The following is a 15410-nucleotide window of genomic DNA, read 5'->3' on the forward strand; positions in this document are numbered from 1 at the left end:
TTTCCTTTTAACCTTCAGCCCTCTGCTGTAAATTTTAACTTCTGTAATAAGGCTCAAAGGGTGACACTAACGGAAGTCCATAAAAATGAAAGTCTGGATGTGTTTGCACAGGCTAAACTGAGCAATCCTTGAACTCAACATAATGGGCACACAAATTCCAGCACTTTCGGTTCAGTTTTACTAAAATTCCCAAGTCTGTGTGTCCTCTAAATGCTGAGGAAAGTGGTTGTTTCAGACAACCTGCAGAGTTAGGGATGAACTAGTCCCTGTATTTAATCTTTTGCGGGTTTTATTTTTTCAGGCCACTTATACTTTGACTCTAAACTCTTCAAGGATTGTCTTTCTTCTTCAAACTCTACTATTCCCTCCCTTTCCTTCTGTAGCAAGAAGTGTCTGAACTCTCAGGGAAGATGCTTTCTATATGAGAAATACCAGATAATCATCACAACTTTTTCTAAAGTCAGATAAAACTGGGACTAAAGTGTGTCTGCTCGGGTTTTTTTGGGGGAGGTGGTGTTGCTGTTGCTTAGGCATCAGAGTTTTCTGAAATCCCAACACTTGGCCTGACCCATGACTGGCAGAGTGCCTCAGAAACTTGCTCATTACACTCCATGAATAGCAATGTCCCCTTGGTTATTGCAATCAGTGTCCATCAGTTGGAGAGCCACACAGATGTAATGGCCTGGCCGATGAATCACATTTTATGATGCAAACGGCCCTGAGAAGAATTGTGTTCCCTGTATCCCAGCTCCTTTCTCTTTTTAAAAAATCTCATTTTCAATGTCTTCCGTGTAACATTTTAAAAGTTATTTTTATTGTTTTTGTTTCTTTAGAGAAAAGCCTTATTGTAAAAGTAAAAAAAAGAAAAGAAAAGAAAAGAAAAAACTTGCATGACCAAATCACAAAAGAAAGTTAGTTCTAAAAAGTAACAAAAGAAAATGAAAGAATCTTTTTTATTTTTATTTTGCTTTATGTTTACCATAGGTTTGGGGAGAACAAAAAACACAAAAAATTTTGTCAGATGACATGGTCCCAAATTCTTTAAAGAGGAAAAAGTTTGTTGTAATGCTCTTGCAATGCAGCTTTTGTAACTAAATTAATATTCTAAAATCTTATAATGTATATTACCTCCAGCTGTTATTAGAAATAATTTATTGTGAGCCTGTCAGATGTGAAGGGAATTTGATGAACTGACGATGTAGGTGAAAATGATACAGTGGAAAGATTTTTCTTTTCACTTAAAATAACATGAGGAAAAGACTGTTAAATTATCTTGATGTTATTGATTCTTGATAAGAAATCTGATTTTTTTTTTTTTTTTAATGAGAAAAAGTTCATAGCACAAAACATATCCTGGCTGTGGTGTATGGCTAGAATCATCTCCACACTCTCTCACAATCTGTGTGTCTCGGCACACAGCGAGCATCCTCAGGCAACACACATTTCACACATTGTCCCAGAAATCTCAGCAAGTCCTCAGACAGGTCCTCTTCTGTGTATGTGGGGTAGGCGGCCTCTCTTTGCTGTCCTCCCCACACTCTGCCTCCCTCTTTCCCTCTTTCACTTATATTCCTAGCAGATTGGAGACAGTTTGTAAGAGATTTCTTTTCCTACTCCCTCATATTCTCCTGTCTGTCTTATATCACAAACATATTCATGAGCAGCTCATTGTTATTAAACTTTTTTCTCCCTACCCTCACTTTCTCATTTCATAAACTATCCTTTCATCAATCTTCTTAATAAATACCTCTTTGAGTCATAAAATAGGCCTCCCTAACATCAAAACATTTGCCCATTTGTTTTCTGATGATATGAGCAACAAAGTTTCACCATCTGTCTCTTACATTTTTTCATAATATGGTACTATTTATTTATTTATTTATTTATGACAAAGTCTCACTCTATTGCCCAGGCTAGAATACCATGGTGTCAGTGAGCTCACTGTAACCTCAAACTCCTGGGCTGAAGCAATCCTCCTGCCTCAGCCTCCCAAGTAGCTGGAACTAAAGACACCACATGAAACCATGCTAATTTTTCTACTTTTTTAGTAGAGACCAGGTCTTATACTTGCTCAGGCAGGTCTGAATGAGATTCTCCTGCTTTGGCCTCCAAAGTGCTAGGGTTACAGGCATGAGCCACTGCGTACAACCACAGTATGGTTATTTCTATCCATACTCTCTCTCTACACATAGGTAACAGAGATTGTGTTTGCAGCATCTGAGATTTTCCATGGAAGATGCAGAGGTGCTATCTGCCTCCAAGACACCCCTGTTTCTTGCCTGATATGTGACTTAACATGTGGATGCAGTCCGCTTAATACAGGACTGAGCTTTGATAATGCCCACCACTTTTATGACTAGCAATCATCCAACCCCAGATTTTCCATAACTGTGACTCTGTTTATAGTCTAGCCAGAAATGAACCCCACCACACCCGCTCTGCTTACCAACAACTGGAGGGACAAATGCATGATATCACATAACTGTAAAACAATTCGATGCCAGACTTTTTTAGTGGTCACTGAGTTGAGGCTTTTCTGCATGTTTGACCTAACTTACGGAGCTGACTTCAGCTGTCCTCATTAACTGTGTTTGGGAGGAAATGGCCTTTCTTCTGCATTGACTCTTATGGTACATCTGAGTCATCTATTTTTTTCTTTTAAAGGATTTAACTATTTACATTTTCCTTGGGCTGCCTCCATTATTTCAGGAAGCAGACCTAACCTTTTTATTCCTACAAATTCCAAGTATTAGATAATCATATTCCTGGAATTGAATGTCTACAATTTTGTCTCCATAAATACCTCTTCAACTGAGTATACATATGAAATAGCAGGTCTTATCCAGTTTTTTATATGCTTTTAGCTCCTAGTACCATGCTTTGCAGACAGTGATGCTGTTTGATTAATTTTAAATCTAGGGCATGGGTTTTCCTTCATAACTGGTTTCTTCTAGCTACAGTCCCTAGCCCAAGGGCCTATTTCATCTGGGTAAAAATAACCACTGTTATTTCCCACATACTTAGTTAAAACTGCTCTGTACACAAGAGATTAAGGGTGTCACTTACATAATGTAAGGGAAAGGGACCTTGAATGCTTCTTTCTCCTTCACTCTAGTTTCTTCATTATCCTACTGTGGTTTGCTTTCCCATACAATATACTTTCATCTCTGCTTCCACTACCATCATTGCCCTGAGTGAGCCGCTTCCCAGACCACTCCAGACTCTGCCCTAACTCCTATAGACTCTCCCACAGACAGCCAACTTCTCGCCCAGACTTCAGCCACAGATGCCTGGGCTCTCCCTGCTCGAGACCCTGCTCCTATCCAGACTCACACCTGCTGCTGCATCATCTCAGTATGGGGGTTGTCTCAAGCCCAGAGGATTCTTGGCATGTACATGGCCGCCATTGGCTGGATTCTCAAAGGACTTGGCTGCCAGGTTTCATCTTCAACTACCTATTGAGGCACCAGTCCTCTGGGCAAGATGCAGATACAGAGATAATTTCTTTTCTCTCTACTGCTCCCACTTTCATTGGAAATCACTTTGATGGGAAAACCAGAAACACAGTGCAGGGCCCTCCAATTTGTTCATTTAACAAATGCTTATATTGCTAGACCTGGTGTGACTCCAGCTGGGTATGCAGAGAACAATCTGACACAATCTGTGCTCAGAATCCACAAAGGAAGACACATTTGAAAAAAGGTTTAGGTGCCTTTCCTTTAACATCCGGAAGGAGCTGGAGTCAGAAGGCAGAGAATGAAGCCTTCACCCTGGCCAACCTGAGCACTGCCAGAGCTGAGCCCAGCAGGGCTGATGTCCAGTCGGAATGTGGGGACTCCCCTCTGGTTCCCTGTAGATCTGATTTGGGCCTTATGTCTACTCCCTCAGATCATCACCCAGCTGCAACTCCAGTTTCCTAATACAGGTTCATCCCAGCTACAGCAATATGTCCTTCAAGTACGAGGACACAGTGCCTGTGGAGCAGAAGAATTTGTGTACACTGCAGAGGTCAAGGAAATACCACAGGGAGCCTGCCTGGCAGATGTACAGCCACCCCCGATGACTGGGATGTGGACATGAGTGTATACTGAGACAGAGATGGTGGAGAACAGAATGCTCAAGCTCTGTCCAAATGCATCTGGAACAAAGACTCTGAGATGATCAGGAAGATGTTTCTGTGATCAGATGCCAGGTGGGCACCTTTGAGCTTCACACCAGGGGCACTGGGTAGAAGGTGGTGGAGGACAAGGCTGGGCCAAGTGTCAGGGCCAGAGCAGCAGTTGCTCAGGGGTGACTGAGGCCCTGGACGGTGATGGCCAACACCCCAGATGCAAGTGTGGATTGGGGTGCCATGGAGAGAAGCTGCAGCCATTTGGGCAACTGAAGAGGCCCTGTGGAACTATTGAGGGCCTCGTCTCCACCATCTGTGTTGAACCTATACCCCCAGGACCAGGGGGATTCACTGCTCCACCACCAGCCACCCACTAGCATGAAGTTTCGGACAGATTCCGCCTTTGCGAGGGGTTCTGATTGTGCCTCAGACAGCCCCCAAGAATCTGAGTGACTGGATTGAGGGCTTCTTTGGTCAGAATTAACTGGGACCTACAGGAAAACCCTCTTACTGGCATTATTGACCACCAATGCAGAAAGGAGCCTGGGAGCAGACTTCTTGGCTTTTTTAGGTGCTTCACTCCAAACTTGCCTGCAGCTCTCTACTTCAAGCGTGTTTTTACAAAATGCTTGGAGATTAGCCCTTAATAAGTCTTCTCTTAATAGTCTTCACTTCACTTCACCTAACCCTAGCCCCTGCTGCCTACCATTGGCACCCGCAAAGTATGGACTGGGTGAGCTTATCAGCACCATCTTCCTTGGGGAGTCTGAGGGGTTACCATGAGGGCCAGAAAGGGGGACAAGGGGTTTGGAAGAGGAGAGTATTTGTGCTGCTCAGAGGAAGACATGGTTTGGGGTGGGCCCCTCACCTGTGGAGACCCAGCAGGGTAGAGTCCATGGTGGGTGGGATTTGCCACGTAACAGAAGAATAAAGAAGTTCCGTATTGAAAAAATAAAAAAGAGAGCGATATGTGTTCATGAAGCCCCATCTGAGATGCATGTGTGAACAGGAAACAAGGAAGGTCTCCATACCTGTCTTCCACCATTTACACACCAATCACCATCAAGAGCTTCACAGAGAATAATAAAGAAAAGCTGCATTTTTTTTTAAAACCAATTGGGGTTGGGTCATCCTGTAGATGGAAAAAAAAAAAAAGATACTAAATGATAATGGATGCTCTAAATTTAATCCAGGGAAAAGTATATGTAGGGAAATTTGAGAAGCAGGAATAGATAAAAGCAACACCATGGAAATGGGAAAAGAAGACTCCAAGGAAGAACACAGGCTTATAAAATGTGAGCCCAGAGGGAAGAGAGCAGGAGAAACCCGTTCAGGGTGAGAACCCATCTGGTTTGTCTGACAGGGGCCAATGAGGTCACGGATTCCACCAGATGAGAAAACCTTGTAAGATGGAGTCTCAGGTGGCTTCAGAGAGCCCTTTTTCAGATTAATTTCAGTCTAAGATCCACATCCACAAGAATACCTCTTTCATGTTTACATGGATGGAACTGGAACATATTCTGCTTAGCAAAGTATCTCAGGAATGGAAGAAAAAGTATCCAATGTACTCATCTCTACTATGAAGCTAAATTATAGCTTTCACATGAAGGCTATAACCCAACTATAGCACAAGACTATGAGGAAAGGGCCAAGGAAGGGAAAGGGAGAGTGGAGGTTAGGGTGGAGAGAGGGTAATGGGTGGGGCCACACCTAAGGTGCATCTTAGAATGGGTACAGGCAAAACTTACTAAAGGCAGAATACAAATGTCTACATACAATAACTAAGAAAATGCCATGAAGGCTACGTTGAACAGTTTGATGAGAATATTTCAGATTGTATATGAAACCAGCACATTGTACCCCTTGATTGCACTAATGTACACAGCTATGATTTAACAATAAAAAAAACAAGAGCTAACAAAAAAACCCAAATAAACAAAAAACAAACAAACCCCAATCAATCAAATAAACAAACAAAAAAGCCCAGGCTATAGAGGGCTGAAAAGATAAAGCAAGTTCTGACTGAGAAACAATCGTGGGTACTGAGTTGAGCAAATACAGCGACTGTCACCAGGCATAATATCTATAATTTGTCCACCTGGATATAAAATATAACCTGAGTTGAGGGACAATAGGTATAATAAAACATGCTGTGCATTCTAAATGATGAGTGAAATGTGAAATGGATGAGTGAACAAGTTTTCAAAAGTGTAAAAATCCAGGACATTATTTCACAGTCAAAGATTTGTTAAAGGATTCCAAATTACTGCTAAGTAGGAGGGGTAAATCCTAGTGTTCCACAGCACTGTAGGATGACTGTAGTCTACAACATGTTATATAGTTTCAGATATCTAGAAGGAGGCTATTGAATCCGCCACACAAAGGAAGGATAAATGTTAGAGATCACAAATATGCCAATTATCTTCATATGATCACCATACATGATATATGTCAAAAAATTACTATATGTACAATTGTTATCTGTCTTTAAAAACTAAAATGAATTTTAAAAATTAAAATAAATATCTCCTCTTTATGTCTTGAATTTCACAACAAACGCTATGGAGATCTTGTGCCCAAGATGGGTTAGGTGATCAAGTTAGTAATTTTTCACTTAAAAACCAATAATGAGGCATGGGCATATCTTGATGTGTCTTAAGGATGAGAGTAAAAAGGTTAAACACATGTTGAGCTGAAGAACGCAGGTGCAGGTGGTCCACTGGGCAGCAAGAAGAGCATTTGGGAGTAACACAAGAACACCAGGGTCAGGGCAGAATGGCCCCATGAGAAAGTTCACAAAAACCAGGTTACACTCACAAATACATGGCTCAGTCACAGATTTTATTTTGTGAATACAAATTCTTTTTTAATCTCTAGAACATTAGGGTTGCTAATGTAGGTTTATTGCTTTGACTTCTGTTGTCAGTAATAGAAACCACCACATGGAAGACTACATGAGGTCTCACAATTAAGTCTTGAACTCATGCTAGAAATAGTGTCACATGCCTCATTGCTGAATATCACTATGGTGGTCAACTTCAAAATGCTCCTGTTGGCCCTCTGAGGACTGCAGTGATATTCAGCAATGAAGTATTTAACAGCATTTCTAGCATGAGTTTGAAAACATAATTGTCAGACCTTGAATATATGTACATCATGTCCAAACATAATTTCCCATGACAGTGAACCTCAGAAGAAAGGTTCTGTGAGATGTGAGGGCTAATTTTAAAAGCAGAGGGTTTATGCTACTGTTCATGAGAACAGAACAGCTACAAATGATAAAAGCCACCCCCCTGAAAATTTATCATGTAGCAACTTCTATACTTAAAAAAGAATATTAAGCTTACAAGAAATCAAAAAGTCATGGGACAGATGTCTAGAAAATGTAGCAGTTGAGAATACATGTTTAATTCCCCCCAATATGGATTCTTATTGAAATGATGAAAGAGTATAATACACTGCTATGCATAAACAAATAGACATGTAAAAATATATGTATGCAAGTTAGTAAATGAATCAGGTGAGAAATATATAAGTTTGTGTATAGAAGACACAAAACCACAGCAGTTGCATTGGAATTCAAAACAGTCATTCAAATTTTTTCTATGTAAGTTTGTTTTTGTTTCACAACTAATACGTGAATATTTTATAAAATTTAAGGCACATAAGGTCATAATACGTAAAAAGATGTAAAAAGAAAACATTTACTTTTTATCTCTCACTCTTCCACTTTCTAGGTTACATACTCTGGAAATATTTGAATTATTTGCAAAACCATTTTAATTTCTTTCTGATTTTTCCAATGAAAAATAATTGTTGAAAATAATAAGTAAACCAAAAACATAATGATCTGATAATACGTCTATCAGGATTAGAAGCTATAAAGGAGTTCTACCCATATGCACAAATTCAAAGGAATTCTTATTCTATAAAGAACAGCAAAATAAAATCATGAAGTAAAATTTTTAAGATCACTAAAGAATAAAGACTTGGTTCATACAGTAAAGGCAGGGAAATTACATTTTACCTATGCGTAACACAGCTAAAACAAAATGACTGTGGTTGAAATGAAAGGTACCATGACACCATGAAAATGTAAACTAAGGATAGCGGGAGGCAAGATGGCTGACTGGAGCCAGCTTTCCACAGAGGTTCCCATCAAGAAGGAGAGTTAAAGGACAGAAGTTAAGCAAGTAAGTTGGTGGATTGGAGCTGAGCCAAGAAAGAAGGTCGAAGAACGTACATCAACCTTGCTGAGGCGAGCTGTGACCCCAAGGATACAAACAAAAGGTACAAAATTGATCACCAAGCAGACAGGAGTCCCCTCCCCCATGAGAATGGCTCGCAGCATACTTTCTACAAACAAGTGAGAAGAGTTCAAATATTCTCCCATTTTTATCCCAGGGGTGAGACCCTCTAAAAACCAGACCTCCTTCCCCTACTAGGGTGCCATGACACTGGCAGTCATAAAACTATATAAAACTGTATATATTCTCTCCATGCAATTCTGAACTCCCAGCTTTCCTCTCTACTCTCACCCCGAGGTCTGGAAGCCTGTCCCCCATGGAGTCCAGATTCTTGGATATTTTCTCAAAAGGCGTGGACAGTGCATGGACTAATGCTGGTCAGTGCTGATTCTGCGGCGAGGGAATAAGGAGAGGATGGTCAACTGAGAGAGAACTATACAAGAGAGCCAGTGCCCTGAGGCACAGACCGGTAGCCACAGCAGCAACAATAGGGCTCACACCCATGGAGATATTCCAGACAGACACTCCCTGTCTCTCTGGGCAACCAGAGGAGGCCAGGCATCTTCTCTGGTGGCAGCCACTGGTGAAACAGATCTGGGATGGAAACACAGGCCTCGTGAGTAAAGAGTATGCCTAAGGCGGTACCGGCCTGGGTGGAGCACAGGGACCAGAATACATGCATGCAGAGATGGCAGACTCCCCTGGCAGGGCTGACCCACAGGACTGTTTTACTGAGCCTAAGCTCATCTGGCACTCAAGGGATCATAGCTGAGACAAAGGCAGGCAGGCAGAGGCTGGAACTGACAACTGAGTGTGAGCTCTAACCCCAGCTGCCCCAACATAAACTGTAGCCAAGCCTGGGCAGCAGCACAGACCGGGGCTGAGTCACAGGTTCTGTGAACTCAAACAGTATCTGATCCACATGGGGAATATAGCCGGGACATAAAAAAATTCTGCGAAGTTGCTCTGTTCTGTCAGCAATATCTATCAGGGGCAGGGCTGAACTGAGTGAACCACCCCAGCCTTCATTAAGCCCTGAGGTTGCCAGGCCTCACCTCCCCCTGCTGGATAGTGGCAGAGAACAGGGGCCTGGCTGAGGAGACATAGATCTCCCTGTGACTCAGGTAGGCATAAACCCCTGGAGCATCTGCTCTCATTGGAGGGAACTAGGTCACAGCCCTGCAGGGTTACCAGTGACTGGGTGTGACAGAGGTGCAAGGTGGGGAAGGAGGCATCAACCTTCCCAAACTAATTTATTTGCTAGGTGGGTACTTCTGACCTCATGGAGCACCGAATTGAGTCATACTTCAGCTGCCAGCAAAACACCTGCTATCGAGTTGCCAGAGACTTTTGAACTCTCCCACCTGAGACAGGTGCTGACTGAGACACTTGATGTGGACCTCTTGAACTGGATCAATCATCAAGGACTATCCAAATGGTACCCTGGGTGTGTGGTTGTGGAAAGGTTTGATTTCCCTTTTCCAATGATTGCCTGTGGAGGGTGGGGTGACTTAATTGCTGGTATTTCTCCATAGTTGAGACATAAACCCAGAGTAACTGATTCACTAGGATAGGACAGAGACCAGCTGAAAATAAGACAGAACCACTTAGCCCCACCACACCAAGCAGGTCCCCTGTTTCTCAGGCCGCAGCACTGTACAATCCTTGGCAAAGCTCTAGGGGAAAAGGTACAGGCACCAGTCCCAGCTTTTGGGCAAAGGGCTGGTTAATCACTACTCCTGGAGCCCCTAACCTGACTTCTCTTTATCTGCTCATCTTGTCAAACAGTATAAAATAATCATGGGGTGGAATCAGGGGAAAAACTCTGGTAACATGAATAACCAGAGTAGATCACCCCTCCCCTCCCAAGTAAAGATATGGCGGATACAACCTAAGATCCCATTTATAAACAGATAGCTAAGATGTCAGAAATCGAATTCAGAATTTGGATTACAAACAAGATTAATAGAATAGAGGAAAAGTTGGAATTAGAAATTCAAGGAGCATTTCAAAAGTTTTATCAAGAATTCAATGAATTCAAAGAGAAAATTACCAAAGATTTTGACATATTGAGACAAGAATTTGCAGCCCTCAAAGATCTGAAAAATACAGTAGAATCCCTCAGTAACAGAATGGAGCAAGCAGAAGAAGGATTTCTGACATTGAAAAAAAAGCTTTTGAACACCCCCAAACTCTCAAAGAGGAAGAGAAATGGAGAGCAAAAATGGATCATTCCCTCAGAGAGCTTGGGATAATTAGAAGAAAACTAGTATTTGCCTCAAAGGAATTCCTGAAAGTGACAAAGTGGCTTCGCAAGGCACAGAGGCTCTTCTCCATGAAATTATGAAAGAGAATTTTTCAGACATGCCAAGAGATTCTGAAATTCAGGTAGTAGACAGTTTCAGAACCCCAGCACAACTCAACCCAAATAAGACATCCCACAGGCACATCATAATTAACTTCACTAAAGTTAATATGAAAGAGAAAATACTGCAAGCAGCCAGACATAAGAAAACCATAACTTACAAGGGGAAGAATATTAAAATGACTTCAGATCTCTCAGCTGAAACCTTTCAAGCTAGAAGAGGGTGGTCATCGACTTTTAATCTCCTAAAACAAAATAACTTTGAACCCAGGATCCTGTATCCAGCTAACCTGAGTTTCATTTATGATGGAGAAACTAAAACGACATTCACATGTTTTGCCATAACTAAACCAGCTCTTCAGGATATTCTCAGACCTATCCTCCATAATGACCAGCACAATCCTCCAAAACAAAAGTAAACTCACTCAGAAAATTTTGATCAAATGCCAACTTCCACAGTGGCAAAAGTATTAAAAATGTCCACTGGACTTTTGAAAAACTCGATACCCAAAATACTACCAGGCATATTAATATTCTCAATTAATGTGAATTGCTTAAATTGTCCTCTAAATAGGCACAGGTTGGCTGACTGGATACAAAAACTCAGGCCCGATATCTGCTGCATTCAAGAATCTCACATTACCTTCAAAAATAAACATAGACTCAGGGTGAAGGGATGGTCAACTATAATTCAGGCAAATGGAAATCAGAAAAAAACAGGTGTTGCAATTCTATTCACATATACAATAGGCTTTAAACCAACAAAAGTAAGGAAGGATAAGAATGGTCACTTCATATTTGTCAAGGGTAATACTCAATATGATGAGATTTCAATTATTAATATCTATGCACCCAACCAGAATGCACCTCAATTTATAAGAGAAACTCTAACAGACATGAGCAACGTGATTTCCTCCAGCTCCATAATAGTTGGAGATTTCAACACTCCTTTGGCAGTGTTGGATCGATCCTCCAATAAGTAGCTGAGCAAAGAAATTTTAGATTTAAACCTAACCATCCAACATTTGGATTTAGCAGACATCTACAGAACAATTCATCCCAACAAAACCGAATACACATTCTTCTCATCAGCCCATGGAACATACTCCAAAATCAATCACATCATAGGTCACAAGTTTAACCTCAGTAAATTTAAAAGAATAGAAATTATTCCCTGCATCTTCTCAGACCACCATGGAATAAAAGTTGAACTCAGCAACAACAGGAATCTGCAGACTCATACAAAAACATGGAAGCTAAATAGCCTTATGTTGAATGATAGCTGGGTCATGAAAAAGATTAAGAAGGAAATTACCAAATTTCTGGAACAAAACAACAATGAAGACACAAATTATCAGAACCTCTGGGATACCACAAAGGCAGTCCTTGGAGAAAAATTCATAGCACTGCAAGCCTTCCTCAAGAGAACAGAAAGAGAGGAAGTTAACAACTTAATGGGACATCTCAAGCAACTGGAAAAAGAAGAACATTGCAATCCCGAACCCAGCAGAAGAAAAGAAATAACCAAAATTAGCACAGAATTAAATGAAATCAAAAACAAAAGGATTATATAACAGATCAATAAATCAAAAAGTTGGTTTTTTGAAAAGGTCAACAAAATAAACCTTTCACTAAACTAACCATGAAAAAAAGAGTAAAATCTCTAATTTCATCGATCAGAAAGAGCAAAAATGAAATAACAACAGACTCCTCAGAAATTCAAAAAATCCTTAATGAATATTATAAGAAACTTTATTCTCAGAAATATGAAAATCTGAAAGAAATTCACCAATACTTGGAAGCATGCCACCTTCTAAGACTTATCCAGAATCAAGTGGAAATGTTGAACAGGCCTATATCAAGTTCTGAAATAGCATCAAATAAACAAAATCTCCCTAAAAATAAAAGCCCAGGACCAGATGGCTTCATGTCAAAATTTTACCAAACCTTTAAAGTGGAACTAGTACCTATATTATTCAACCTTTTCCAAAATATAGAAGAAGAAGGAATACTACCCGACATTTTCTATGAAGCAAAAATCACTTGATTCCCAAACCAGGAAAGGACCCAACAAGAAAAGAAAATTACAGACGAGGATCACTAATGAATATTGATGCAAAAATATTCAACAAGATCCTAACAAACAGAATCCAGCAACACATCAAACAAATTATACACCATGACCATGTGGGTTTTATCCCAGAGTCTCAAGGCTAGTTCAATATACGTAAATCTATAAATATAATTCAGCACATAAACAAATTAAAAAACAAAGACCATATGATTCTCTCAATTGATGCAGAAAAAGCTTTTGATAATATCCAGCATCTTTTCATGATCAGAACACTTAAGAAAATTGGCATAGAAGGGACATTTCTTAAACTGATAGAGGCCATCTACAGCAAACCCACAGCCAATATCATACTGAATGGAGTTAAATTAAAATCACTTCCACTCAGATCAGGAACCAGGCAAGGTTGCCCACTGTCTCCACTGGACTTTAACATTGTATGGAAGTTTTAGCCATTGCAATTAGGGAAGAAAAGGCAATCAAGGGTATCCATATAGGGTCAGAAGAGATCAAACTTTCACTCTTTGCAGATGATATTATTGTATATCTGGAAAACACCAGGGATTCTACTACAAAACTCTTAGATGTGACCAAGGAATACAGCAGCATCTCAGGTTACAAAATCAACACTCATAAATTGGTAGCCTTTATATATACCTACAATAGTCAAGCTGAGAAAACAGTCAAGGACTCTATTCTGTTCACAGTAGTGCCAAAGAAGGTGAGATATTTTGGAGTTTATCTAACAAAGGACGTGAAAGATCTCTATAAAGAGAACTATAAAATGCTAAGAAAAGAAATAGCTCAAGATGTTAACAAATGAAAAAACATACCATGCTCATGGCTGAGAAGATCAACATTGTTAAAATGTCCATACTACCCAAAGCAATATACAATTTTAATGCAATCCCTATTAAAGCTCCACTGTCATACTTTGAAGATCTCAAAAAAAAAAAAATACTTCATTTTATATGGAATCAGAAAAAATCTCGAATAGCCAAGACATTACTCAGAAATAAAAACAAAGCAGGAGGAATCTCCCTACCAGACCTCAGACTATACTATAAATCCATTGTGATCAAAGCAGCATGGTACTGGCACAAAAACAGATAGGTAGACATATGGAACAAAATAGAGAACCAAGAGATGAATCCAGCTACTTACCATTAGTTGATCTTTGACAAGCCAATTAAAAACATTCAATGGGGAAAAGATTCCCTATTTAACAAATAGTGCTGGACAAACTGGCTGGCGACCTATAGTAGACTGAAACTGGATGCACACCTTTCACCTTTAACTAAAATAGACTCTCACTGGATTAAAGATTTAAAGTTAAGACATGAAACTATAAAAATAGAAGAAGAAAGTGCAGGGAAAACTCTTGAAGAAATAGGCCTGGGCAAATATTTTATGAGGGAGACACCCTGAGCCATTGAAGCAGCATCAAAAATACACTACTGGCACCTGATCAAACTAAAAAGCTTCTGCACAGCCAAGAACACAGTAAATAAAGCAAGCAGACAGCCCTCAAAATGGTGGAATATATTTGCAAGTTATGTCTCCGACAAAGGTTTAATAACCAGAATCCACCAAGAAGTCGAACGTATTAGCAAGAAAAAACAAGTGATCCCATCTCAGGGTGGGCAAGGGACTTGAAGAGAAACATCTCTGAAGAAGACAGGCACACAACCTACAGACATATGAAAAAATACTCATCTTCCTTAATCATCAGAGAAATGCAAATCAAAACTACTTTGAGATATCATCTAATTCCAGTAAGATTAGCCCACATCACAAAATCCCAAAACCAGAGATGTTGGCGTGGATGTGGAGAAAAGGGAACACTTCTACACTGCTGGTGGGAATTTAAACTAATACGTTCCTTTTGGAAAGATGTTTGGAGAACACTTAGAGATCTAAAAATAGACCTGCCATTTGGTCCTACAATTCCTCTAGTAGGCATATACCCAGAAGACCAAAAATCACAGTATATCAAAGATATTTGTACCAGAATGTTTATTGCAGCCCAATTCATAATTGCTAAGTCATGGAAGAAGCCCAAGTGCCCATTGACCCATGAATAGATTAATAAATTGTAGTATATGTACACTGTGGAATATTATGCAGCCTTAAAGAAAAATGGAGACTTTACCTCTTTCATGTTTACATAGATGGAGCTGGAACATATTCTTCTTAGCAAAGTATCTCAAGAATGGAAGAAAAAATATCCAATGTACTCAGCAGTACTATGAAACTAATTTATAGCTTTCAAATGAAAGCTATAACCCAATTATAGCCTAAGGATATAGGGAAAGGGGACAGGCAGGGGAGGGGAGAGGGAGGATAGGTGGAAGCAGAGTAATTAGTGGGACCACACCTATGGTGCATCTTACAAGGGTACATGTGAAACTTACTAAATGCAGAATATAAATGTCTTAACACAATAACTAAGAAACTGCAAGGAAGGCTATCTTAACCAGTGTGGTGAAAATATTTCAGATTGTATATAAAACCAGCACATGGTACTCCATGATTGCGTTAATGTACACAGCTATGATTTAATTTAAAAAAAAAAAAAGAAAAGAAAATGTAAACTAAAAAGAAATCAGATGCAGA

General features: G+C 40.0%; 1 pseudogene; it reads left to right on the top strand.

The window, feature by feature from the left end:
- LOC128585504 (G patch domain-containing protein 3-like) overlaps positions 1-4564 on the top strand; it is a 125690-nt pseudogene extending 121126 nt beyond the window's left edge.
- The last annotated feature ends 10846 nt before the right edge of the window (positions 4565-15410 follow it).

Source organism: Nycticebus coucang, chromosome 5 (assembly GCF_027406575.1).
Source record: "Nycticebus coucang isolate mNycCou1 chromosome 5, mNycCou1.pri, whole genome shotgun sequence".
NCBI classification, from domain to species: domain Eukaryota; kingdom Metazoa; phylum Chordata; class Mammalia; order Primates; family Lorisidae; genus Nycticebus; species Nycticebus coucang.